Raw genomic sequence first — 25,855 nt, 5'->3', positions numbered from 1 at the left:
ATTTAAATCCAGAAACTATGAAGGGGAGAACCTTGTGTGACATCAAGAAAATATGAAGGATATGATTCCCTTGAGATTTTAGAAGAAAAGTATTTTCATTCCTCCCTCCCCCGCTTCCTTTCCATACAGTACAAAGAGTTGTTAAAGAAACTGAATTCTCTTCTGCTAGGGAGAAACCTGCTGTACCATAGCGGTATTATACCATAACAGTATAAGTCTCTCTCTGCCTGGAGGTATAAAGGTTACTTGGAGACAGTTACACTAACCTTACTACAATTGTCAGTCACTGCAATTAACAGAAGCCCTACATCACCGTGTATTTTGTTAAAGAAAATACCATATACTTCAAAAACATGCGATTACCAGACTTCTGCCCTATCAAAATTAAGCATCCAGAGTTTTCATGAGCTTTTTGGTCTTATACAAGCAATATCAAAATACACCATGATACTTTCTTTCAGAATGAGCTCGATAGCCTTTTGCTTCCAATTCTAGAAGTACCCCAATCTACTGTCATTTTAATTAATTCATGCAGTCTGAACAACTGTCGGCAATTAACTTTTGTCCAGCAGCACTGTATCACATAGCATGAATATCTTAAAACTAATGCAATTTTAATACCTTTAATCATAGAGAGAGAAAATTCACTTTGGCTCATCTGAAAATCCCTCCCTATGCTCAGTCTCCAGACAAAATTCAGCTTTTCAGTTCTCCAGCTCTAGTTTCAGGTGACTAACAAACAGCATATCTTCAGCTGTGATGCTTTCAGAATTGTTTGGATCTGATCCTACAGACATATCATGCCCTACCTTAACAAGGTTACATTTAGTTTTAAACTCTCCTTTATGAGTAAGCACTGGCAGGCCCAGGTCCTGGGATCCCATACTGCAGTCACGTTCACATGAGGGCCTCCTATTGTGCTCTGAGGTGTAGCTGGTCACCACCATCATCACATGGGAATTACCAAACTCAACTCAGAAAATCTTCACTTACCTCTAAGAACATTCGAGCTCCTCCAGCACTGCCGTTCCTGGGCTGAGGAAGGACTTGCAGCAACAACTGAATCAGGGTAAATTTTCTGCAGGACCAAGCAGAGGAGCAACAGCTCCTCGAGCAACAGCCCCCAAGCAACTAGTGAGGGCAACAACCAGCTGATACTCTCTACCATCTGCTGATTGGGCATTTATTGCCTCGCTATCTTGCTCCTTCTGGTGTAATCCCCTCATCCCAGCATTACTCTACCTGCCTTCCCACTCTTCTTCCTCTTGGGTGGAAAATCCTCAAAGTCTTACCCAAAGAATTAGGAAAAAACTGTGAAAGCCCAGTGAAACCCTCCTTTTTCAAGGCAAGAGAAAAGATAAGTGGTCATCAGAAGAACAAGCTTACCACTGCTGCAGTCCCAGTGATTGCTTTACCTACACCTCATGTATGATTTTCTATCCTTCTCATTTCAAGTCTTCACTCTTTGGAAGAATAAGAATTTCTAGCTGCTCTGTATTGGCAAAATTTTTAGCATACATGGGCTTTGTTCCTGTCTGGTCCTTAATTCCATCATTATAATAATAAAAGCTGAATATTCAGAAATATTACAAAAATAACAATTAGACATGAGCCTGAATATTACAAAACAAAAAAATTGGTTTAAGATGTAAGCTGTTTTAGAGACTGATTTTCTTCCCCAGCAGGCAAGCTGTGAAAATCTAGACATTGCAGTTCAGTTTTGGGTATGAGAATTGCCAATGTTGCTGAGAGCAGTCTGGAAGATAACCTGGGATGCAACACACCTGGGTTTGCAAGTACAAGTTAAGTAAGCCTAGTTTTCCTTTTGAGGACTGAGGCAATAATTTGTGCTTACTCAACAATCTTCCCTTATAAAAGAACACTATTAAAATGTTTTGTTATGAAAATGGGAAGAACACACGTTAAAGGGCATGCTGTGATGTCTGATTAATAGATCACAGAGAATTAATAGATCTTTACCTTTTCAAGTGAGAAAACAAGCAAACAAACCTCAAAGAAAAATCACAAAGTTAGTTTTTATATAAAGTTAAAAAACAAATGAGCAGCCAGGTCTGCAGCTGACCCACACACATTCCATAGTCTGAGTTTTAGGTTTATTTCAAACAGTTAGTTCTTCCTTTTCTCTCAGAAGAAGATTTTCTTTCTGCTTAGAGATCTGTAGAGAAAATCAGCTATTATAGTCAAACATTTTCCATCTTTGCTTCTAGTTAAAAATCTAACTATTAGTCCAAATGAAGATTTTTGCAGAAAATGTTTGCCCTCCTTAGATAGTCTTATAATTCTCTTAGGGAGAGAAATTGTTAGTCGTTTAAAAAACAAAACAAAACAAAACAACTCCAACACCTTTTCTAAGCAGTTCTCTTTTAATAACATTAAGAATCCCCATATTCATAGTCCAACTTTGTCTTCAAGGATTTTCTTATTTCAGTATCTTTTGTATTTGTTTGCCATTTCAAAATTGTATTTACAGAAATACACCACATTTTGAAGTCCTCATTCAAAGACAATTCATAAAGAAGGTGTCCTCATGGTTTGACACCCAGTTTCAGCTGCTTTTTCTGTCTTTCTGTGCCTATACAGGTAGGTGGAATTTTGCCTCCAGCCAATTCTGCCTAGTGACAGCAAGTAGTTGGTCAATTAGCTGTGGACACGCTCACAGCTTTGTCAGTTAAATTGACATTGAAAAGGGAATAATATCAGGTCAAAGGTTTGTTCACCAGTCACACCAATATTTTCATTAGATTAAAAGAAACGTCTTTTCTTGTTTACAGATATCATTACGGCAATTGGAAATGGAAGATCTTCAGAGCTATTGTATTGTGATGTGAGAAGTACCTTCAGGCACAAGCTATCAACTTTGGGGAATAGTATAGACAGTTTAATTGCTGGTCATAGGATCTGAACTTGTTTGGTACTCTCCAGTAACCACTTTCAGCTGAGAAGTCTAACAGGATTTGCCTGAGTGCTAACCAGTCAGCATGTATTTAACATGAACCTCTGAGTAATACACTGAACAGTTTCAGAGAGTTCAGGCTGTATCCTCTTTGAGGTGCTATACTCCACATCTTCCTTTTGTGAGCCAAAAATATTAACAAGAATTAACAATCAATAATAACATCATACAACATGTCAAATACAAGTAATAACTGATTGACTCAGCTAGCAAGATCTGTTTGTCTTTGTTATCCTATGCTGCTGCCTGGACACATTGCTCTCCTGAAGTGTTGATGCTGTGTAGGCAGGTGCTAACAGAAATTAAACTCTTGCAATTTCCTTTGAATAAACTGAAAATGATTAAATAAATACAATAAAAATAAAAAATGTAAGTACTACAGGAACAGCTATATTTGGCAATCAATCTACCCTTGATTATAAGTCTTTTGCTAGTGCTCATGGACTGAAGTCATTGAGCTGGCTCTACTTAGTATTTTGAGAAAGTTTTAGCCTGGGTGATGTTTTTCAATGGTACAGGCTTTTTATATTAAGGTGTTTACTTAATCAGTTTTAATTCTGCTATCAAGTGCAATTCAGAAATCAGACCCATTTAATCAGATAAATGTTTGGTTCATTCAGTCCTATATGATTAGTTTTGTATAAAGACAACCTCTTTAGAACACATCTGGTACCACAGACTCCATCAAAAAGCTCTTGCAAGTGCAAGCGTAGGCTGGGTGTGAGCACGTACTCCAAAGCCATGCTTGAATTACTAGAGCTACACTGAGGCTGTGCTTCTTCGTTTGCCAGAATCTCTAGAGGAAAATTTTACTGTTATTAGTCCTGTTCTAAGCCACTGTGAGATTGTTTTGTTGAAAAGACAAAAGTTCAAATCCCCCTTTGGGAGATTGTGGCGAAAATCATCTCCATTGTCATGTTTTTCAGCACTTCATGAGGTAGAAAATAATGAATTTTTAAAAATTCTTTTTAGGGTATTTTTTTTTCCCATGATGATTTTCTGAAGGATAAAATGTCATTGTCAGCTTGAAGAAATATGATCAATGTTCTCTTTGCAATACTAGTCTGGTCCTTTTTGGTCATTTTATTTCCTTTTTCTTACAAATTAAATTGATTTGCAGAGACAGAACTCTTCAAAGATATTCCCATAAGATCTCTAGTTAGATTAAAACGGTACTTCAAATGATAATGAATCTGTTTCTGAAAAACAAATGTTTGTCTCTTCCAAATTGTGCCTGGAGTTCCCTTGAGCTTTACAATTCAGTGAGCATTAATGTTACATAGCACAAATGATGGGACTTCTCTGAGAAGACAGGATGCAGCTGCTTATGCTTAATTAAAACTTATAAGATTTGGTGTGCTGCTTTGATCTCTTGCTTTTTTGTTTCTCCACCTTTTGAGCAAAGCATCTATCAAAGTCTAAATGTATGCAGCCTGTTTGTCTCTGTGAAAGTCATGCATAAGACCTGTCTCTGAAGCTTTCAGAAGAAAAGGGCAATTCCCATCAAGGTGAAAACATTGACACGTTTAACTGTGTTTGCATTAAATTTTTAGATCCATGTTAACAATACGCATGGCTTATACATTCAGATGTTGCAAGCAGATGACTGTGACATAGTTTGCACGCACGAACAAATATATGTGCCAAAAGCCATAGAACATGTCATTTTAGTGAACATGATTTATGCAAGAAGCCTGTACAACAATATACAGTATGCATCACCCTACAGAACACTGATACAGATGTTGGGGCAGGACAAGAATTAGTTAGAGGCAGCATAAGATGCTGCTGGAATGGATGGGAGTCCATACTGCTGCATGAGCTATAGCAACAAGGATATCATTGTTTTTGTATCTGTCCAGGGGGTAGCACAGCTCCTAACAGGAGGAGGACATTGCTTAGCATCATTTGAGGAAAAGAGGCTACGCTGTACCAAGTCACATCAGAACAAAAGCTGATAAACCTGCAGTTCTCCCCCTACTTTCTGTATTTTGCAAAAGGCATAGCCAGGCTGTGCACCGGAGGGTGGGGCAGAGCATCTGAGCTAGCAAAGACAAGGGGGGGGGGAGGTGTATGAACTCAGGCACAGGCCGACACAGCAAAGCCACTTTAAACCCTGAACTGCCTCTCTGTCTAATGGTGCATTGTGTTGCACAGATGCAGCCATCTGGAAATAGCTTGGCAATCTCTGCACTCTCTGTTACGCGCACTGGATAAGCCCTTACTGTAACCCCTGCAAGTACTGGGGCTGGTCTATAGCCTAGGAAGCAAAGGAAGCTGAATGATGTCTCCTCAGTCTCAGCATAGCACATACTACTCACTAAATTTAAATTTGCCTGAGGTTGTCTCTCATCAGCTACCAGGATTAATTTTCCTCATCTTCTCAGTTGGGTCCTGGGAACCTCTCTAGTAAAAGCAAAACCAACATCACACTACTTCACTCTTTCGACTCAGTGGTTAGTTTGTCATGTTGCTGTTTCAGGCCAATACAGTCCAAAAATAGCTGTGTTTTGAACATGACTTTGTGCAGAATAAAGTGCTCTGTGGGTTGCCTTGATCAAGCCACCTGGGATGAAGGAAAAGAAAGAATTCCTTGTAATTTTAGCAGGATTTGTCTAACAACTCCCTTTATGAGATCAAATGTTCATTTACCATAATCTTCAGCCACTCTTGTTGCCATGAAATATTTAATGAAAAGAATACCCAGATCAGTAACTTTTTACCTTTAAGAGTTTTTAAATAAGCAATTATAACACAGAATAAAACTTCACTTTCTGTTGATTTTGATCATTAGTGATTTCCTAAGTCATTGCAAACCTAACACAGCCACAGAAAAATTAGCTGAAGAAGGGGGAAAATCACCTCTGAAAGAATAAGTGGAAACATATGACCATTTTAAGGATCATGATTTATTGATAGAAACATTTTAACAAAAATTAGTCTGTGTGATTCATAGCCCTTTGAAGCCAATGGAAGAATGCCTACTTACTCTAGAATTTTGATTGGACTCCATTATAAACGAAAAGATCTTTACGGTTACATTTTCAAAAGTGCCCACATGACTAAGGACGTTAAATCCCATGGTGCTTTGGAAGCATTTCTCTTGGCAATGTTTTTTGACTTGAAATCTCTCTGTGTAAGACCAGTTGCCTGACTTGCGACCTTGATCACAAGTTTGTAGGAGAGCTGACGGATCCAACGGCGTGAGACGAACTCAGCCTCGCTGCCCCTTCTCCCCAGTGGTCCCTGCTCTTTACAGCCTCCGCAGCTGCCGGCAGTCGTGCCTCCCTCTCAGTCCTCCTCCTCCTCTGGCCCAGCCATTGCTGCAGCAGCGGCAGCACAATCAGCAGAGGCTGTTGAGAGTCCCTCCTTTCCTGCCCTTATTTTGGCTTTGTCGTCTCCTGTGACAATTCCTCTACCCGCCTGCCCAGGGCCCAGGACCCCATGTCGGCCCCCACCCCAGCGACGCTGCAGCAGGGCCGGTCTCCAGCTCCCCACAGCCCTGCCCTGCCCTGCCCGGCCAAGGGCCCCGGTAAGCTGGGCCCATCGGTGGGCCCGTGACTCAGCCCAGCCTCGGCCTGTCCCCATCCCCATCGCCAGGAAGGTGTCCAAAGGCCAGGGCCGCCCCAGTGCCCTCGGCTGCCCTGCTCCTGGCTGGGGTGGTGGGAGGCAGGAGCGGCCCTGGCTACCAGGCCCTGGCCCGCCACCCTGGGGAGTCCCCAGTGCTACTGGGCCCAGGGAGCCGCTGGTCCCCGCTGCACCCTGACCAGGAGATTTTCGGGTGCAGAACCCGACGAGCAAGGTGCTTCCCTAAAGACTGAGCCTCAGCACTCTGCGAGTGGCGGGAGGCACACGAAAGCTTTTCCTAGGCAGATGCTGATGTCTAGCTTCGGCCACGGCTGGTCTGTGTGCAGGGGACATGCAGGGCCAAACCTGGATGGAGCTGCAAACCCCGTTAAGACTTGTAACATTCGGCACAAAAAGATGCACAGACCTGCTAATGAACCAAATCTTTAGCCCATCACCACAGCCCTTCATAAAAGTGGCGTATGAGAAAGTTCACTGAGGGAAGCACAGAGGACAAATCAGTTTTAAGGTGAAAACACCATTGCATGGAGTCTGTAGGAATTTGCTCTGGCATTTCCCGCAGCCAGGATTTCATCCTTGCTGTTCTTGGAAAAACAAAGACCATCTTGTAACTGCTACTAATAATTTTGTAACAGTAATCCTTACAATGCAACTTCACTGTGCCCCGTGTGTTTCCGTCCCATGGTGCTCGCCTGTACCGCAGTGGAGGTGTGGTCAGTCCATAGCATCAGTCACAGGCATTCAGAAGTACCTTTACACAGCCTTTGTACCTTACCGAAAACTGTTATATAAGAGTTTATCTTTCAAGATTTATATAGCTTAATTTTAAACATTTGCCACTTAATTTAAATACCAAACAGATTACTTTTCTCTGTCAGATCAAAAATATTTAGGGTCACAACCTAAGAAGAGGATTGAAGAATAATAGAGAAAGCTTAACCATACATACAGTAGTATTAGTGATATGTACTGCTTAAAGCTCTTAAGATAAAAGTCACTCATCATCCACAGTCATGGATCAAAGGTAACGTGCAGATACTGGATAAGTGCCACTTGTATTTCTTTATGAGTGGCTAACAAGACTTCTGGCGTTAAGAGTCTCAGCTTACTATTATGGATTTTTAAAGGCAGTCCTTTTGTTCTACTGAAAGCAAAATATGACATACACAAACAGAATTCGTGCTTCTTTTGTTGCCATCCAGAAAAAATGCAATGGTATTCCCTAGGGAGTAGCATGGCCACGTTGCCTTTGCTAGCACCTGGAAAGCCAGGCTGGCTGCTGCTGCACAAAGAGATGGTTGGTCGTGCGAGGGGGTGGCTATCACTAGAGTAGTAAGTGGTACAAACCCAAGTGACTCTCCAGGATTCAGCTGTCCCGTGCCTACTCTCAGCCATCTCCTCCCTGGGATGGCAAAATCCAGCATTACCTGTAGTGCTGGCAAACCTTGAGCCAACAGCTATGAAATCAGGACAGAAATGAATTGTACCTTTTGCTCCATCTAAGCAGCTACAAGCTTCTAAAAATTGGAAGGCCATTAGCTGTCTTAGCAATAAATAATGCAGAAGACAGAATTTTTGAAGAGGATAAAATTTGCCTGAGAGCTGCTACCGGACTCACTACTGATTTCTACTAAAATGAAGGGTGTGTCTTCATGGACAGATGCCAACAAACCCCAAATCTTGAGCTCTTGCTTTGAGCTGGAATAATTTTAGTTGGTATTTCCAGTCTGAAAATGGCACAGACCTGTTACAACAAGGTGCTGATGACTGGCAGGTTGCCACAGGAACAGAGGAGCTCATCTACTCATCTCTCCATTTGGATTTAGCCTACTCTGCTATGGAATCTGATTCTCCGTTTCTGAAGCACTTGCCATACAACATTATTTTTGATTCAACCTCCATTTCGTATAATCTTCAGAAAGGTTTGAGAAATATAAATCCACAAAACCTTTCTATAAGTAGGACATTCTCCTGTAAATTATTACATTCCCCATTGCTCTCTGCCCTCAAATCCTGAACAGACGTCAACTCTTTTGACTTAACATGCACAATCCGTTCTACTGTGTAACCTGTGCCACAGTGCAAGAGCTGCTTATATTGAGCCATTTTTAATTACCAACTGCAAACATTGTATTAAAGGGCATGTCCTCAACCTGCCACACTTTATTTAGTGCCTTGTTTTAAATTCTCTTCTTCCCTGACACATGACTTCTCAGGAGATTTCTAACATTGTATTCTTAAATGAAAGTTTCTGGTTTTAAAATTAGTTTTGTGTTTTGGCACAAACTGGATGAGGGGGAAGGTGGCTGTGCAGAGAAGACAGCTGAACTGATGCATTATGAAAGATATTAACATGTATGTAAAAAGATTAATCATTTTGTAGGTCAAGCCTAGAGTTAGGAAGCTAATTTGCTGAGCAAGGTAACACCATTTTAGTAAAGGAAATAATTAAAATGTTCCTCTGGCACAGAAAACTACATGTCCACTTGCAAGGTGTGTGTATCACAATATAATAGGCTGGGCTGTTGAAAGGTGGAAGTTTACAGAATTCAAGCACCTAATGTTTCCCTTGTAGTCTAAGCTGCTATGTCATTTTTCCAAGTTACAAATAAAAAAATAAAAGCCCTTGGACACCCTTATTTTGTTGAAACACAGCACAGGGAGAGCTTAAGAATGTTTTTTTTTTAAAAAAAAAAAGATTCAAGGGGTTGTGCCATTCAAGAAAAATCTGTCTTCTCTGCTGAGTGAAGCAGACGTGCTATCTAGCAAACCATTTAAAAGTATTGGTTAGGGACTTTTTGTGCTAAATGAAAGCTGTTCAACTTTCACTTTCTGCCAAAACTACTTCATTTTGGTATTTTCACAGCCTTGGTACTTGTTTAAATTTGTTTCATATTACAAACCTCCTTCAAAACAAGGTGGTTACCTTTCAGACACCTGAAGAAACGCCTTCACATTTTGAGTTTAACTTTGTTTACTGTGAACTGGGAAAAACATATTAAAGCAAGTAAGCACAACTGTTTTTTTTCTATTTAATAGAACAGAAAGAGATAAGCTCCTTTATGAAACAACTCAACCTTTTACATCAAAACTCAGTCACATGTAACAATTAAATATAACTGCACGTGCCAGGCCACTCAGGAATTTGCTTGGCATTGTGTACTACTTGTGTAGGTATGTAAATGTGTGGATAGATGTTGGCAGTCTCTACTTGGTTTTGCAAATTTCAGACTGAAGATGGAAAACCACAGAAGCAAACTAGACGAACGCTCTGAAAAGGTTCATGTCAAGCTTACAGAGAGCCTGTGGACTGAGTGCACAATCAGGTAGGCTGCAAGCTGTGGCCAAAGAAACAGATCTGCTGCTGGTTTATTTGACTGCATACAGGGAAACAAAACCTTGTACATTCTTTTCAAGGAATTATGATTTTATCAAAGAAACCTCTGCTTTCATCAGGTTTGCTTCCTAAAAAGAACAAAAGTAATGTTTGCTTCATCCTTCCTCTTTAATGGTGGGGAAGTGCAACATTAGTGAACCCTTTAATAACTGTATTCCTATTTTAGCCCTCTTTAGTAAGCTCTTTATCAGATTGAGAGTCAGTCATTACACAAAAGAGCAAAAAAGACAAATGGTAGGTAGAAGAATACTCAGTACTATCAATAAGATATTCAAAATTACAATTCATACCTTTCAATTAATGAGATTCACTTACAAGCATCCTTAAAACTGTATGCTTTGAAACTTGTTTCATAAATGAGGAAGGAGATATTCTGCTTGTCTCATGACTCTTGAACATGGAGTTTACAGAGGATGCTGAAACCACAAGACTTGCAATAAAAGTCTGAGAGCTGGCATCAATGAATCACATCACCCCATTTCACAAATAAGCAGCTGAACCAGAACTTTTGCAGACCAGATTCTTAAGATTTCAGGGCTGTGTATTCAGATGGCCGATGCTGCAATTAGGGTTAAGCTTTCCTGACCATCTAAGCTACTAGGTGAGACCCAGATTTCTAACAGCACTCATATGCTGGTACTAACTGATCATACCTTCAGATGATTTTAACATTCCATATGTTGAGGTTTTTTGAAAATGTACCTTCTATATTGGTGGTGAAGTGGGAGCTACAGCAGGTGCATGTATATTAGTTTTTGGGTCATACCAGGAGAGTGCTTTTGCAGTAAATCTCCAAATCACACCCATTTCTTGTGCTCTTGCTCACCTTGTGAAGCTGTCTCAGAGCACGCAAACCCAGCTCCTTCCAGATCCATGCTCGCTGAAAGACATGCCCAGGGAGCACCTCTACTGTGATTCAACCACTCAGAGGCAGCCAGTCCACAGGACCAGGCAAGAGCTGGTCTGAGCTACCCTTCCCACCTCCATGAATAAATGTAGTGTGGGTGCTGCATCCACAGCATCAACTGTTTGTTCTGTAGATCTGCTCCTATTGCACTGTACTACTTGCTAATACAGACATAGCCATCTTTAGAAGAATTGGCACTGTACTCTTGAAAACATGATTTTAGTGACATATCTACAGTGCACAATGGGGAATGAGGCACAAACACAACTTCATGAGTTGTTTCATCACTGAGGATGCTGGGAATAACATGGATAAATGTTTATCTAGCAGGGGATGTAACACCATGCTTATCTAGTCTTACGGCTTTCAGCATCATCTCAGTTTCAGTGCATACTGCTGCACTGTGTCATGAGATTGTACCAAGATGAGGTTGAGGCTAGGAGGACACCTCTGCATGTTGATGCTCCTTCGTATGCTGCACTGTCCTTTCTTACTGTGCATCATGGAGGGCACAATAACTTCCTAGGACCCAGCTGTGAGGCAGCCAGAGAAACAACCTTTTTTTTGTCTCTGGTGCCTCCTGAAGTTAACAAGGTAGCAGTCATCACAGAAAGGTTTGTTCTAGCTAAAAGAATGCTGGGGAATATAGAATTCAAAGGTAAAGGTAGCAGTTTGCAGTGGAGGAGGGAGGGGGGAAATCAAGCAGAATGTAAAATGCAGAAAGTAGTTCAGATTTCTCTGTGAAATATATATTGATAGTAACTGCTAGTTGCACATCACAAACAAAATTCATTTCTCTGACCTTGTGCATGTTTCTTTCTCATGGGCTAAGATCTTTATATTTGGGTCTTGCTTTCAAAGGCACAAGGGAAGTGTAGAATAGTCAATAAACCTATTGTATAAAAGCAATATGTAGGAGAGACTTTCCCTTGCTGTAAGATGCTAAAAAACTTAAATAAATTAGTTTTGTACAAACAGTGCTCTAATAGTTTGGGGAGAATACGTGGGAAATATGAGAGAAAACCTAACAAGGTTTCTTATTCTGTGGCTATCACCATGGTATTTGAGCACATTCCATAGTTAATAGGACAGCTTTGGGGCTGGCAGTGATTCTGAAACTTATTCATATGGAATTGATGAAGTATATGAAGAATGCATCTGCATATGTATAAGGAAATTACGAATCCTGCACATTAGCGGAAAAAGTCTAGCAGATCTTGTGTTTTACTCCAAGCATTAACATTTAATCTTAATGCCTGCCTGCCTTCCTGGAAAAACAATTACAATATGAATCCAATTCAAAGCCCAAGGAAATCAGTGCTATTTGCCCAAATATATTAACTTTTGGCTAGATTGAGTGGCTGCAACTCCCTTTTTTGTGGAATTAAAACATTTGACAGCTAGAGCAAGTTTATTCTTAAAGTGCTACCAGCTCAGGACAAACTGGAACAAGTTTTAACAGATCCTGTCATATGTGGGATAGGACCCTATCCACTGTAACTCATTGTTAAACAAATTTTTATTTATTTATTTCTGCATTGCCAAAGCAGCATTGTGTGTGAATGATTATATAGGTAACCTGGATAGATGCATCATACACTGTAGTTATTTGAGTGACTGCATGTAGACCTATGGTTAAGGGCTTTGGAAATTCTACCCAGAATGCTGTCTCTCTTTAGTTCTTGGCTTTGTTCTTATTTAATCTAAATTGAAAAGCCTATTAAAACTTGAAATGAGTAGAACTTGTGAAAGAATAAAACCACCAGCCAAGTAAGACTCAAAATGAGTTTCAGCATTTCAATGCAGAATGAATTAACAAAGGTGTCCAGATAGGTATCTAGTATCTTTTCAATATCACAGACATCTAAATCATTAAAATCCTCATTAAAGTGGCTAATGCTGTTTTCCAAGCATTTTTTTTAATATGTATTAAACAAACACATAGTAGAAGCTTTAAAAAACTCCAAACCACCAAGCCACACACCAAAGGGAGAAAGCTGAAGAAAATCTATTCCAAGTCAAAGGACTTGTACTTGTCCCTTTCCTACTTTTGGATGTTTTTAAAATGTACATTAAAGAATTTCCCTCCTTTTTCCTAAATTTCTATCCAAACTAATATCTAAAAAGAATGGTAAGTAAAATTGCCATTTTCAAATACAGTGGTAGAGCTTAACATCTGAGTTTCATTAACTATAAAAGTTAAAAAAGCAGTTACATAAAACCACGTCAAATTTAAAGATTCAAAGCAAGAAAACCAAATCTCCAAAACCACACATCCAAAACATGCACAACATGTAGATTAAACACTATCTTCTAAGGAAGTCTATAAAATGGCTAAGAACTCAAAACAGGCAAGAAGATACTTCTAGAAGAGAAGAAAGATCAAGAGAAAAGATTTTTTGGGCCTGGAAGTGCACCAACATCGCAAGCTCTATTAAAATTCCATACAAGGGGCTAACTCAGAACTGTTTGTTCAGTTAAGGTCTCGGAGCAATGACTATACTTTGCCTTTCCTGCTTTGTATTTCCCAGGTTGAAAAGTCTCTGTATTCTCTGCCCTTCCTTGGCACTTTGATGGCTGAAAGCAAAAGAGCCACTGGTCAGGCCAGACCCCATGGCTGTTAGCTCCGGTCGAGGAAAAGCAGCCACCTGAAGCCTGGCAGGAGGCACCACCCCCTATTCTAATACCCAGACACTTTGCCCATCACTATATGCAGTACCAAACGCAATGCAGCCTAGGATAGGCAACTTGAGCAGTAATTCAGCCTGTTCGCTCCAGAGCTGAGGATGCTGCTGGTTTTAATGATCACCAGGATTTGTTCCTTGTATTTTACTGAATTTGACTATTCCTTTTTACCTAGAAATACAGCAGTTGCAGAAAAGACATGTGTAAGCATTCACACAGAGGATATAATATTTTAAAAAGCTCAGGATATGCTTACAGCACTGTGAAGCTACCTGAAGTCATGGCAAGAGATCCTGCTGAACTGCTGGAACTAGACTGCCACCTACACCCCAGCTAGAAAGTCTCTATTCTAGCTTAGCTAGATATACATACTATGCTTTTCACAGCTCAGTTCTTACAATGGCAATGTTTCCTTAAACTGCCAGGTCACTTGAGAGAACTTGTCTGGGAACTTTCTTTCTGCTCTTCCTTGATTTTGTTTTTTCTTCCATCTCAACCAGGAATTTCAATGGGAAAGGCTTTATGGCAAAGGTGATATTATACAGCAGAACTTGGAGGAAGAATAGAGCACTCAAAGAAAGTGGTTAATGATTGAATTATCAAAGGTTTCCATTTACTGGAAGGGGGAGAATTTGCCCTGTAGCTTCACAGCAAATAGAAAGTTCAGATGATCCAGAAATAAGTGGCAGATAAAAATTTAAAAAAGAATCAGTTCCAACACCCATGGGGAAATGACCTCTTCTGTACTTTATAGAGCCTCCACATTAAACAGATGAAATACAGTGCAGAGTTTTAAAAAGGTGCACTTTTTTCTTCTCTCCTTTTTTTTTTTTTTAAACAGACTTCTTCAAATAGCTTGTTTTCAATATATTCTTAAAAGGGCACTGCTGTGTGTTTGTCTGAGAAGGTGGAGGGAATGTTTTGTGCGAACCAGACAACAACGCCGCCAGTCATGCACAATTCAGTTCTTCAAGAGAAGTTCTCTCCAGCATAAGGCCTATTCACACAGTTTCATTTCAGATATATTCTGGGAAGTACATACCATTATCCAGTAGTAAAAAAAGTAATATGTACACAATAAATTATGTGGAGAAAAACTATAATGTTCAATAAAACTGTGCATTTTGAATTCTTGTTTCAAATGCAGTTCAAGCATTTTAAATGTAATAGACTAAGATAAGCAGGCAATTCACATGTTTTCCCTTTGTGCCTTACTCAAAATGAAGTTTGCTTTCCGTGCATCACTAGTTTCTGTTAAGGCAAATTCTGTTTGGCACAACACCGCTCATTTTTGTTGCTTTCAACTGTTTTAGGTCACAAGTACTGATATGTGTTTTGAGCCCTACAAGTGTCTTGAACAAAGATTAACCACTAAATCCCAATCAAAGCTATGCTTATGTTTTCTCTAAGCACATCATTGAGTTAGCTTTAGTTAAGTTTCCTTGGTTCACTATCGGTTTTCATTTATTTATTTATTTTTATTTTGGAAGAATTGCTTCTTAAGAAGCTTAGCATCTTTGCACCATACTTCTCTATCAGCTACATGGATAGAAATCCAAAGTAAAACCACCAGAGTGGTTCTTGAATTTCACTGTTGTAATTTACAGAAAACTTTTCACTTACTCTATATCTGTTGGTAATGATTCATAGATCTGAACAGTATTAGTAACATACTGACACCTCATCTTCAACTTCTCTCTTCCAACTTGTCTTAGACTTGTCATAGAACATGATGATGTTCCAAGCAAAGGACATTTTGTGCCTTAGCAGATTTCATTGCTTGGATTTGAGTACAACAATGGAAAAAGCACCCTGGCTTGTCTTCCTTGTGAGGGCTATTGTGCTGACATATTAAAGTCCTCCTCCCCTTTACTGATGCTAAAGAGCCAAGTCTTAGTTCTTTCTTCATTAGTGAACTAATCCAAACAGAGCAGCAATCATCCTACGGTGCTTTTATTGCTCCCAGCTCTGATGGTTGTGCTGACATTTCCAAAGAATAACTGTATTATTTCTTGAAATCTTTTTAATTGTGATTTTTACATCTGACAAGCATACTGTTCCTTACGCTGTTGGTACCTTACACAACACTCCTTTAATTTCTGGTGTGTTTGCTGACTCCAAGATGGCATGGGCTCTACCCATCAGGCACAGAGGTAACAATTTTTACTAAGGAATAAATCAAATAATTCATTGTTTGAATTCAATTGCCCCAAGCTCACTCTCACTTCAAAATAGTGAGTCACCCAGATTTCTGCTTTTGAATGAGAGCCAGAGCCAGTAATGAGCTACATGTATCAACTGTATTTACATTTTTATATCAGAGCAGCTGGTGGTTTACATATGAATAAAAAAATACAAGCTTCATGGGAAAAAAATTCTTAATGAGATTTTCACATTTCCTCATTCATAAGTTAGGAATTTCCTAATAATTTAGTCATGTATAAGACATCACAACTGTTCTGCTGAAGACGTGAGCATTTTCAGAAGGTGGAAGGCAGAGGGGCAAAATTGCTTCCAGAGAAGTTAAAGATCAATAATCTTTGAGAAAAGAAAGACCTGAAGCTGAACGGAACTCCAGGTAAGGGGTTTAAGATAAAAGACCATGTGTTTTGACAGCACATTTACTGAGTGTGCAGACTGTGCAAGAGAGCTGAGTTCCCAACAACCTGGGTTAGGGACAGACTGCCAGTGACAGAGTGAGGTGGCTCAGATTTGAAGTCCACACAAGTAAATTGAACACAGATCTTTAATTTCTGCCTCCTATGTCCTGATAAACTGCTGTATCTGTGTTGGCTGTTTTAGAAATAAGTGTTTTTCTTTACTTGTATCTTAACTTGGCTTCAATGAAGAGTGATTCTGAAGGAGCTGGTTAACAGCAGCGTTCAATATGCCTGGGCACAGAGAACTCTAATCAGGGGTCTAGGTCATTCTGTACATTTCACCATGAAATAAAACACTTGCCGCTGATCTGAGAACCAAGTCTAAAAGGCAAACTGTCTTTCAGTGAACAGCATTAGCCAGGAAAGCTCTCTGGCATGCAGCAAAGAAGCGGGGCATAGATAAAAGCCTTAAGGGTCCTGCAACACTGTTTTTCATGGGGAGCTGACTCTTTTATAAGCCATCACCTGATGACAGCAGAAGATTATTTTAATGAAATATTATATGGTTTAGATTTTTCCATGGGAAAGGCAATATGTTTTCACATGCTTATTTGGGAATGCGTACAAGCTATAAGAAAGAAGGTATGACACAGTGGAAAGTTCAGGTTTGGGGATAATTCAGAGTTGTCAGACACTATAAATTTCCTCATCTTTTCCCACTTTTGAAAAAAGTGGATCTGCTTGCTGCCATGGCAGGTTGTAAAAAATGTGTCAGTATTTCTCTGAAAATCCCATGGAACTTGTCTCGATTTTAGGAAAGCTTCAAGAACATCCATAACATGGCTGTGTGATGGCCAGTGTCCTTAGCTACTTTTGCCAGCAAGTGTAAGGGGGCTTTTTCTGTAAGTAAAAATCTCTGGTGTAGTCCAGGATAAAAGCACAAATATTAAAGCTTACCCAGTTCTAATCTGAGCAACATAGGGGTACCTACTCCTTACATATGGAAGTTTAACCATTTTTTTATTTACTGCTATATCTGCAGATTGAATAGCACAAGTATTTCCATGTTTTCCTCCAGGATGGGAATGGTGTGGCAGAGGAAAGAATGGACAGAGAGGAAAAGATCTTATAATGAATTTCCTTCTGCTTTCATTACAGGTGAGGGTGAGCTGACAAAATAAGTACAGCTCTAAAAAAACCTGGTTGAACCTTGAAATAGCTTGTTAGTTAAATGTCCTGCTTGCCATTTTGAGCAGAGAAAATATTGGAAAGAATGTGTTTGACTAATCATTATTATTTACAATGGAACCTGAAAATTTCAGTCTAAAGTATTCAATCATAAAATCTGTTAAAACCCCAATAAGATGGAAATAAATTAACAGCGAATAGTTCTGCAGTTTGGTGTTTTTTTTTTTTTACTTCTATTTCCAATTTTATTTTTGCATGGACCCTTTCTTACATCCAGCTACCCTCAGTCCTTTTACTGCCATGCTTTAGCAGTCACAATTCCTTTTTTACTCTAATGAGTTGTAGCATTTTCTTGTGTACAAGTTGTCTGAGTGAAGTGCAACACAAACGTATGACATATGTACACTGCTCTTAAGCTTACTGACTCCTCATTTCTTCTAAGGATTCATCAAGGGGACATTAAGTAGCTGCCAGGCTTTGGTGATTAAGCCAACAAGGGAGAAAGGTAAATGTTGATGTTTAATTTATTAACACTATTATAAATTCTCATGGTATATAGAGAACTATATTATGCCACTGGGTTTTAAACATGTACATTATACTTAAGAGAAACTGCCTAGAAACCAATTATGTTATCTTTCTAGACTCAATTTAGACCATATTCCTGCAAGACATACAAGGACCTGGGCTTTTAATGCTGATTTACATAGCATATGGTTAAAACATTTCACTACCATTTCTTTTATAAACATATATGCTGGTAGTCCATGCATTAATAGGAAAGGCTCATAAAATTATTGACTTTTTAAAAAATGGAATCAACTGATGCTGTTTTTTCCTTAATGTTTATTCCCTCTTTTTCAAAGATATGGATACACACCATGAAACTTTTCTATACAAGCTGCAGTTAGCATTTTTTTAAATCCCTGGTCTTTTTTTTTTTTTTTTTTTAAAGATAATCTCAACTGCAAGACTTCTAACTGTGGTTGGAACTGTCAGAAGAAAAGCCCACCCAACTAATGCAAGGAAGACTTGTGATAAAAATCTCAAGAATTGGTAACATGGCAAATATATCCATTCAAAATACAAATGATATATAAAAGTTTGAATAGGATATAAAAAAACCCAACCCTATGGGGTATATGAAGTACAGTAAGGATGACTGAGTTTGTACATGTTTCACTTAGAGATTTAAAATTGCCAGCCCACCTCCCATCCTAGATAGCATAAGATATTTATAAAAAGAGTACATGGAACCAGAACAGGCATACAGTGTTTTTCCCCATGGCCAACGCAACTAGCATCTGAGAGTCAGCAGCTCGGGGGCTTTCTGAGACAGAGGCTTCAAAGAGACTGGTGTATTTAGTAGCTGTCAGCAGAACTATATTCTGTCAATTCCATTTAATTCTTTTTGGAGGCTATTTATACTTTCAGCCTTTTGTGACAATGAGGGTATTGGAACATCTCTTACTCCTTCTGATACGAGAAATGGGAATAATAATCCCTATTCACCTTCTTCCTGCCTTTCACAATATGATATTATTCCAGTATACCTTCTTCTAGCTGCCTCTTTTTCAGACTGGAGTGTCCCCTTGTATTTCCATTTCTGGACTTGACTCTCTCATTTAGTCTCTTCTCACATGGAAGTTGTTCCATATTTCTGTCGTTCTTCTCAATCTTTAAGACAGAGGGACTATAATCTCAAAAGTGTTGCAAACAGGGGCACGATGTTTCTTTTTAATTCCATTCTTTTTCTAGTTGTTTCTAACACTTAGTTTACCTTTTCTACCACTGATGATATTTTTGGAAAACAAATACCAAGATCACAGTGACTCCAGGATCTTTCCCTGACAGGTAAGACCTAATGCAGAGCCTGTTACTGCATCTGCTTATTTTAACTCAGGTACACTACCTTGCATTTATCAATATTAAAACCTACCTCCTGTTTTATCACTCAGCCAGTTTCACAACATCAGGAGAGCCTACTGCCATTCCTCAGGCAGCTTTGTTTTGACTATCCTGACTATCCCTGCACCAATTGCAAGCCGTGGCACCCTGCGATCACCTGCCTTTGCAGCGCACGCGTTGGCCCCAGCAGCACCAGTCCTGAGCCATCTCTTGGACATCTCCCTCCTCACCCTGCTCTCCCCCATGAGAAGCGACTGCTCATCCCCACTCCTGCTCCCTGCCTTTTTAAAGGCATGCTCTTCCCTAAATCCTGATCAAATTTGAAGGGGACTGAAAAATACTGCAATCGATATATCTTCTTGTCCACTAGAGGGAAGTACCTCCGTAATTAGGATTTGATGCACGACCGTACAGATCAAGGAAAACAATCTTTTGTGTTTCTAAATTGTGAGGTAACACTCGTTTAGAACTTTAATAGTAATAATTAAATGAACAAATGAACAACAACTTTTTGTAAGGACATTGACACATTAGGTAATAAATAACCTTTTAAACGGAATTGTGTTAGGCTTATCTTAATGCAGACTTCTCTTGTTCAATAAAAGCTTGCTTATGGCTTAATAGATTCACAGGAAATTGCTCTAGAAGAGCAATTAAAAAAAAAGGTTAGATTTGTATTTCTAGCAAAATCTGTATTGTATTCAACTCCCTTAAAGTAGAAATACCATTAGCCTTATGAAGTGATGTTAAATTACCTTCAAATAATTGTCACTCTAAAGATGAGTCATAAAGAGAAGTCACCTGAATAATGTTATATTTATCTCTGCACTGACACATGTAAACCCAACCTTTTTCATTCTTCTGCTATTTATATGGTACTATCAAAGAAAAACTGGTAAAGGTAGAGGTACCAATCTACTGAAACATTTAAGCATATCAGTTATTTCATAAAATTGAACAGAGTGTGCTCACAGCTAGACACTCACTGTGCAAGAACCCAAATGCTTTATTTCCCACAAAGTTTAGCAACTTAAGTACGAGAGAACTAGGTCATATACAGACATCGTATGACCACATTACATTCTCATTTTATTTTTTTTTCTTACTAAACTCCGATAGAGAGCCTACCATTTTTAGCACATTTTAGAAATGCATCAACAAAAGTAGTACCTCAATGCCTTCAAAAACTGATCATTAAAATCCTCCAACAGACTTAGCAGCTTATCACATTTCAGATATTAAACCCTTGTGCAATGGCTCTCTACTCAAGTTGAATGAGGTTTGGGCTCCTACTTCACTGAAACTCCTCTCTATCACTATTTTGAGTTTTCATGATCAAACAATAGTCTAAGAGGAATTTCATGGGAAACCAAGTATAACGTGAAGGTAAACTCACTATCTTGAGCCAACTTGTGTTTAGCCAATGTTGCAGATGGCTGACCCAAATGCCTTAGAGTTGTCACTTAACCATCTCCCGAGTGAAGGAATTCTCATTTTTTTATATAACAAAATTATTGTTTTATTATAAAAGGAAAAACTTAAATAAATAAGAAACAGGTGTCAAGATGCCATGACAGTGACTCTCGTTCTTCTCAGCCAGAGCTCTGCAGTCTGTTTCATACAGAATCACCCCACTGAAATTCTCATGGCTTCAGCACTCTGGATTTCATTTGAACCCTTCATGCCCTTCAGCAAATCTTCCTACTATTTGCTCCTGTAAGTTAAAATACTTTAATATACTGCCAGGAAAGGACATCTCCTTGCCACATTGAATCATTTCTGGTTTAGGATACTGCTACATGGGAATTACTAGCAAAACGGGGGGGGGGGGGGGAAGCAAAGCTTCCAGACTGTCCTAGCAATTCCCCCTTCAGGTTTCCTAAGGAGAAAACAGGGTTGTATTTGCCCTGTGCTTCGTTATCTTTTCCTCCCCTCTGTGATCGCCTCATACCTTTGGAGGAACCGGGATGAGGAGGAGGCAGCAGCCCATGTCCTGGGGAAAGCAGAGCCTGCTGACCGCGCTGCCCAGGCGGCCCCCACCGCGGCTGCCCTGGGAGCCGCTCGGAGCGGGGCAGCTCTCGGGAGGACTTTCCCTGCCCAAACACACCCAGCGGAGGGGATACCTCCTTTCTACAAACACAGCCCCCCTTCAGAGCCGTTCTGGAAGAAGGGTGGGTGGGTGAGGCCATGCACTCTGCGACTCCCTCCCTCTTCTGGGGGGTCCGGACTCCCTGTCTGCAACTGGGTGTACCGGGGCCTTAGCTGGTGCATTCAAAACAGACCATAAAAAGGTAAAACTGCAGTATCGAGGTTTTTACACTTTATTTCCTTGAACTGCATGGTAGAAATGATTAAAAAAAGCAAACCATTGTGTTTGCGATATATTTTTTTAAGCTTAACACAAAATGACAGTTGACTAAACAGTTTTACATAAAATTTCCATTTCCATTTGAAAGGCTTACATTTTCAATAAACATCCCTTCCAGGCTCCCCTCCCAAACTCAAGCTTGCTCTGGAGAAACCCTCAAACACTGAAATAAACATTATTTCCAAACTGCTTCTGCCACCTCACTTTCTCCTTCACAGCTCCATCTCCTAGATAACATTACAAACTTCAACTTTACAAGGTGTTTTCCACTTCACACCAGCAAACTGTTAAACAAATGACTTGCCTGCAGAGTGAACTCTGCTTAATGAGGTTTTTGCTTTAAGCTCTGTTCTGGGCACAGACTGAAAAAGAAGCAGCTCACTTACCACAGAAGAGTCACTGCTGAGTTTTGAGCAGCAGAACTGTGAATGAACGGTGCACAGAAGATAGCATTTAAATGACATGGCTTTCCACCGAAAAATGGAAAATTTTGACCCAGCTTTCCGAAGTCTAAAAACTGTAATTAACAGTGACTAGACTGCTTAAGGCTAATGCATTCCCTATGTAGCCAGACTACCATTTTATTTAAACTGTAATGGAAGTGAAATGCTGCCTCTGCAATCAGCAGGTTGTGGCAGCAGAGCAGAAACGAACACAGAGAATAGGTAGGTGCTCTTTCGCTGGGTATCAAAACCTTGTTGAAGGAAACATGTTTCTTTGTAAGAATACAATGGAGATGGTGAAAAGAACAATGAAGGATTTCAAAAATAGAGTGCAAGAACTATGTTTCACGCTGAATAGGTCAGAAAGGGGTCCCTCCTGTCTGAAGACACACAAAGCTATGCCTAGCTTATTTTTTGCTGCACGCTGCTTTCATACCGCTTCAGACATATGCACAGGCTACCCAGAGCAGAGTGGGATAGGTAATGTGTTAGACTGCTCAGGGCTGACTTACCCCTTAGTCCTTGTCTGTCTTTGTCAAGTGTCCTCCTACAGAGTAATTGAAGGTAAAATTTCCAGGAGCAGCCACTAATTCGGAATCTTTCAAGTGCTTTTGTGCATACACCTAGAAACCTAACGGGTAGAGAGAGATGTCTGAGCAACTTGGTTCACTGATTCCCAGGGGAAACTGTGCATTCCTGCATGCTTTGGAAGAGCATGACATCAAACAAATCTAACTTCTCTTTCTTGTTTTAATAACGTCATGTTTGACAACCTTTCTAAGTCCTGGTTTCCACACCTATAGTATCTATAGTAATACTGTATTGATAGTAATATCATTAGCAATCTCTTCCACATAGATATTTAGACATATGGACAAATAATATTAAATTAAAATTATTAAATACAAAGAATTAAGGTTGACTGGTAGTGGAGGTGACAGATTTTTTTAAATGTTCTTTATTGGTAGACCTATTCCTTGACCTTTAAAAAACCCCAACAAAACAACTCACCGTACTCAGTTTATCTCAGATGACTAGACATAAGCAGAATGGACATCTGCTAACACTGCAATAATTCAGGTTACAACATTATTTCCATTATAACTATCTTTCCCTAGTGATTTTCAGTCACTCATAACTTCCTGAAATATTAATAAGTGCTGAAATTTATTATGTACCTGGGGCTCAGTCTTGCCATGTACATAGCTCTGTGGCCCTAAGCTGGCACAAGAACTTGTATTCACATGCTCTTCTAGCACAGAATCAAAGCAAAAGAAAATAGGACTGGAAGGCACCTTAAGGGATCATCAAGTTCATCCCCTGGCATTTCCACCCCATCGGTGGATAACCCTACATTTTCCTAATTTATTCTTAACAACCTCCAATGAGAGGAGGTTACAGACATCCCCATTCTCAGGCCTCTCTGTGCTCCCTACTGGGGCTTCTTCTGTTGAACCTAAGCCTTCCGCTGGCAACCCATGATTTTTTTTAAGTATCTTGGATGGGGAGAACAGCTAGTTAAGGCTTAAAAGGGACTTAATAGCAGCCTTTGAAGACCTATGAGAACATTACTGAGAAGATGGAGCTGAACTCTATATTGGGGTGCATGGCAGAGATCAGAGGTCATAAATTAAAGAGAGACAGTGGTCATGAATGGGAACAGGGGAGGTTCTGGCTGGACACCAGGACAAAATTTTCACTATGAGGATCATTACAGACTGGAAGAGGTTGCAGGCTCTCCCTCCTTGGAGGTTTTCAAGACCTGACTGCTCAAAATGCTGAGCAACCTGGTCTGAATTCAGCATTGACCCTGCTTTGAAGGAGAGGTTGGACTAGAGACCTCCCAACTTGAATTATCCTGTGACTCTAATTCTCTCTTTCTTTACAAAAGACTCTTACAATTAATCTGCTTTTACTTTTCTCTTATGTAGATGTCATGGTTTAACCCCAACCGGCAATTAGGCACCATGCAGGTGCTCCCTCCTTCCCTCCACCCAGTAGGATGGGGGAGAGAATTGAAAAGAAGTAAAACTCATGGATTGAGATAAAGACAGTTTAATAGGACAGAAAGGAAGAACCCCCCCCCCCCAACCAATAGAATTAGAATATACAAAATAAGTGATGCACAATGCAATTGCTCACCACTTGCAGACCGATGCTCAGTTAGTTCCCGAGCAGCAATATGTACACACACACACCCCCTGCCCCCCTCGTTTATATTTTGGGCATGATGTCATATGGTATGGAATATTGCTTTGGCCAGTTTGGGTCAGCTGCCCTGGCTGTGTCCCCTCCCAACTTCTTGTGCCCCTCCAGCCTTCTTGCTGGTTGGACACGAGAATCTGAAAAATCCTTGTCTTAGTATAAACACTACTTAGCAACAACTAAAAACATCAGTGTGTTATCAACATTATTCTCATACTAAATCCAAAAGATAACACTATACCAGCTATTAGAAAGAAAATTAACTCTATCCCAGCCAAAACCAGGACACTAGATCAAATAATAGCAATGGATTCAGCCTCCCTTCAGAAGCTGTGTTTTCCACAAACCTGGCTATTGTTATTTCTCCTCTCTGGACTATCTCTGGGTTTCTCCCATCCATCTCTCCTGAAGTGCACTGAGTCTCTAGTTTGATGTGGCGAGAACACTTTTCTAGACTGAGGCCAAAGATATATTCAGGTGGCAGAATGGAGATTCTCAGTTGCCGCGTAAGTGCTGGACCTGCCTTTGAGATTGCTACTTAGAAGACACAGCACAGGACAGCATATACAGCATGGCATTTTGAAACATATTCTGTAAGCAGACAGTTTGAAGCTGCTCAAAGTGCACTGCATACTTCCTCAGCCACACAGGTCTTTAAAATGTACAGACTAGAGCTACCCTGGAATTCAGCTTTTCATGCTTCTCCTTCTCCGAACTGTGAGATCATTTTTCTTACCTGGAGTATTTGTGCTTTTTTTCCAGGGTAGTTTCAAATACATCATTGTCCTCCAGAAACCTTCAGGTTGGCACCAACCGTTAATGTTGTGCCCAAAGACGAATGTACTTGGACTCTGACTCTTGAAAAGAACAGAAATGGGTTTGCAGCTTTAAATAATGGGTAATGCTTTGACAGCAGTATTTTTTTATTTTTAATTTTTGTAAACAACTGTATCCCAACAGAATTAAAAAATGTCCTGCAATAAGTCCTCTTCAAGAAAATATGGAGCAAACAGTGCTTTTCAGTTGTTTATGTGAAACAAAGAGCCAAAACTGTCAATTTTGTTCCTGAATCTTTTTCTCTGAAGACTCAGAAAAACCATAAAGATACATTTGAATAATAATAACCAGAACATATACAGTATTTTCCAAGCACGTTCTAAAACTATTTCAGCAGTCTGCATAAAGCTTTGCTTCTCATCGCCCTACACAGCCTCAAAGCCCAAAACAATACCTCGCAGTCCCTATTGTTCCTTTCTCCCCTGTGCTTTCCCCACTAACATACCCACTTTGCCACAGTCTGTAAGGAAAAAAGAAAAAAAGGAAAAAAAAAAAAAAAGGATGTTCTCTTACACAAGGAGTTTTCCCCACAGTATATTTTAAAGTCCTTGGTGATTTTAGGACAATGTGAAGTTTCTGCAGCACCATGGCTTTCTTGTTCCCAGTCTGGCACACTACTTGCTGATCTTGGCAGAACCACAGTGAATTGAGAGACTTTTTTTTTTTTTTTACTGTTTTTCTTGAGCTTATTCCTTACTCCTTTCAAGGAACTGGTATAGTCAAAAGAATGTCAGGCTCAGCTTGAGGACAGGAAG

At 39.8% G+C, this 25,855-nt stretch overlaps 1 long non-coding RNA gene across 1 annotated transcript in view; it reads right to left on the bottom strand.

The window, feature by feature from the left end:
• The window catches only part of LOC142037962 (uncharacterized), a 43,129-nt gene extending 17,997 nt beyond the window's left edge, over positions 1-25,132 (bottom strand). Inside the window, exons 1-2 of the long non-coding RNA XR_012652476.1 lie at positions 25,000-25,132; positions 22,571-22,689 (exon numbers count right to left, since the gene is read on the bottom strand). This is a non-coding gene — a long non-coding RNA (uncharacterized LOC142037962). The remainder of the gene's footprint in view (positions 1-22,570; positions 22,690-24,999) is intronic.
• Between the last annotated feature and the right edge of the window lie 723 nt (positions 25,133-25,855).

Source organism: Buteo buteo, chromosome 12, assembly GCF_964188355.1.
Source record: "Buteo buteo chromosome 12, bButBut1.hap1.1, whole genome shotgun sequence".
In the NCBI taxonomy this organism is placed as follows: Eukaryota; Metazoa; Chordata; class Aves; order Accipitriformes; family Accipitridae; genus Buteo; species Buteo buteo.
This window is presented reverse-complemented; position numbering and strand designations above follow the sequence as displayed.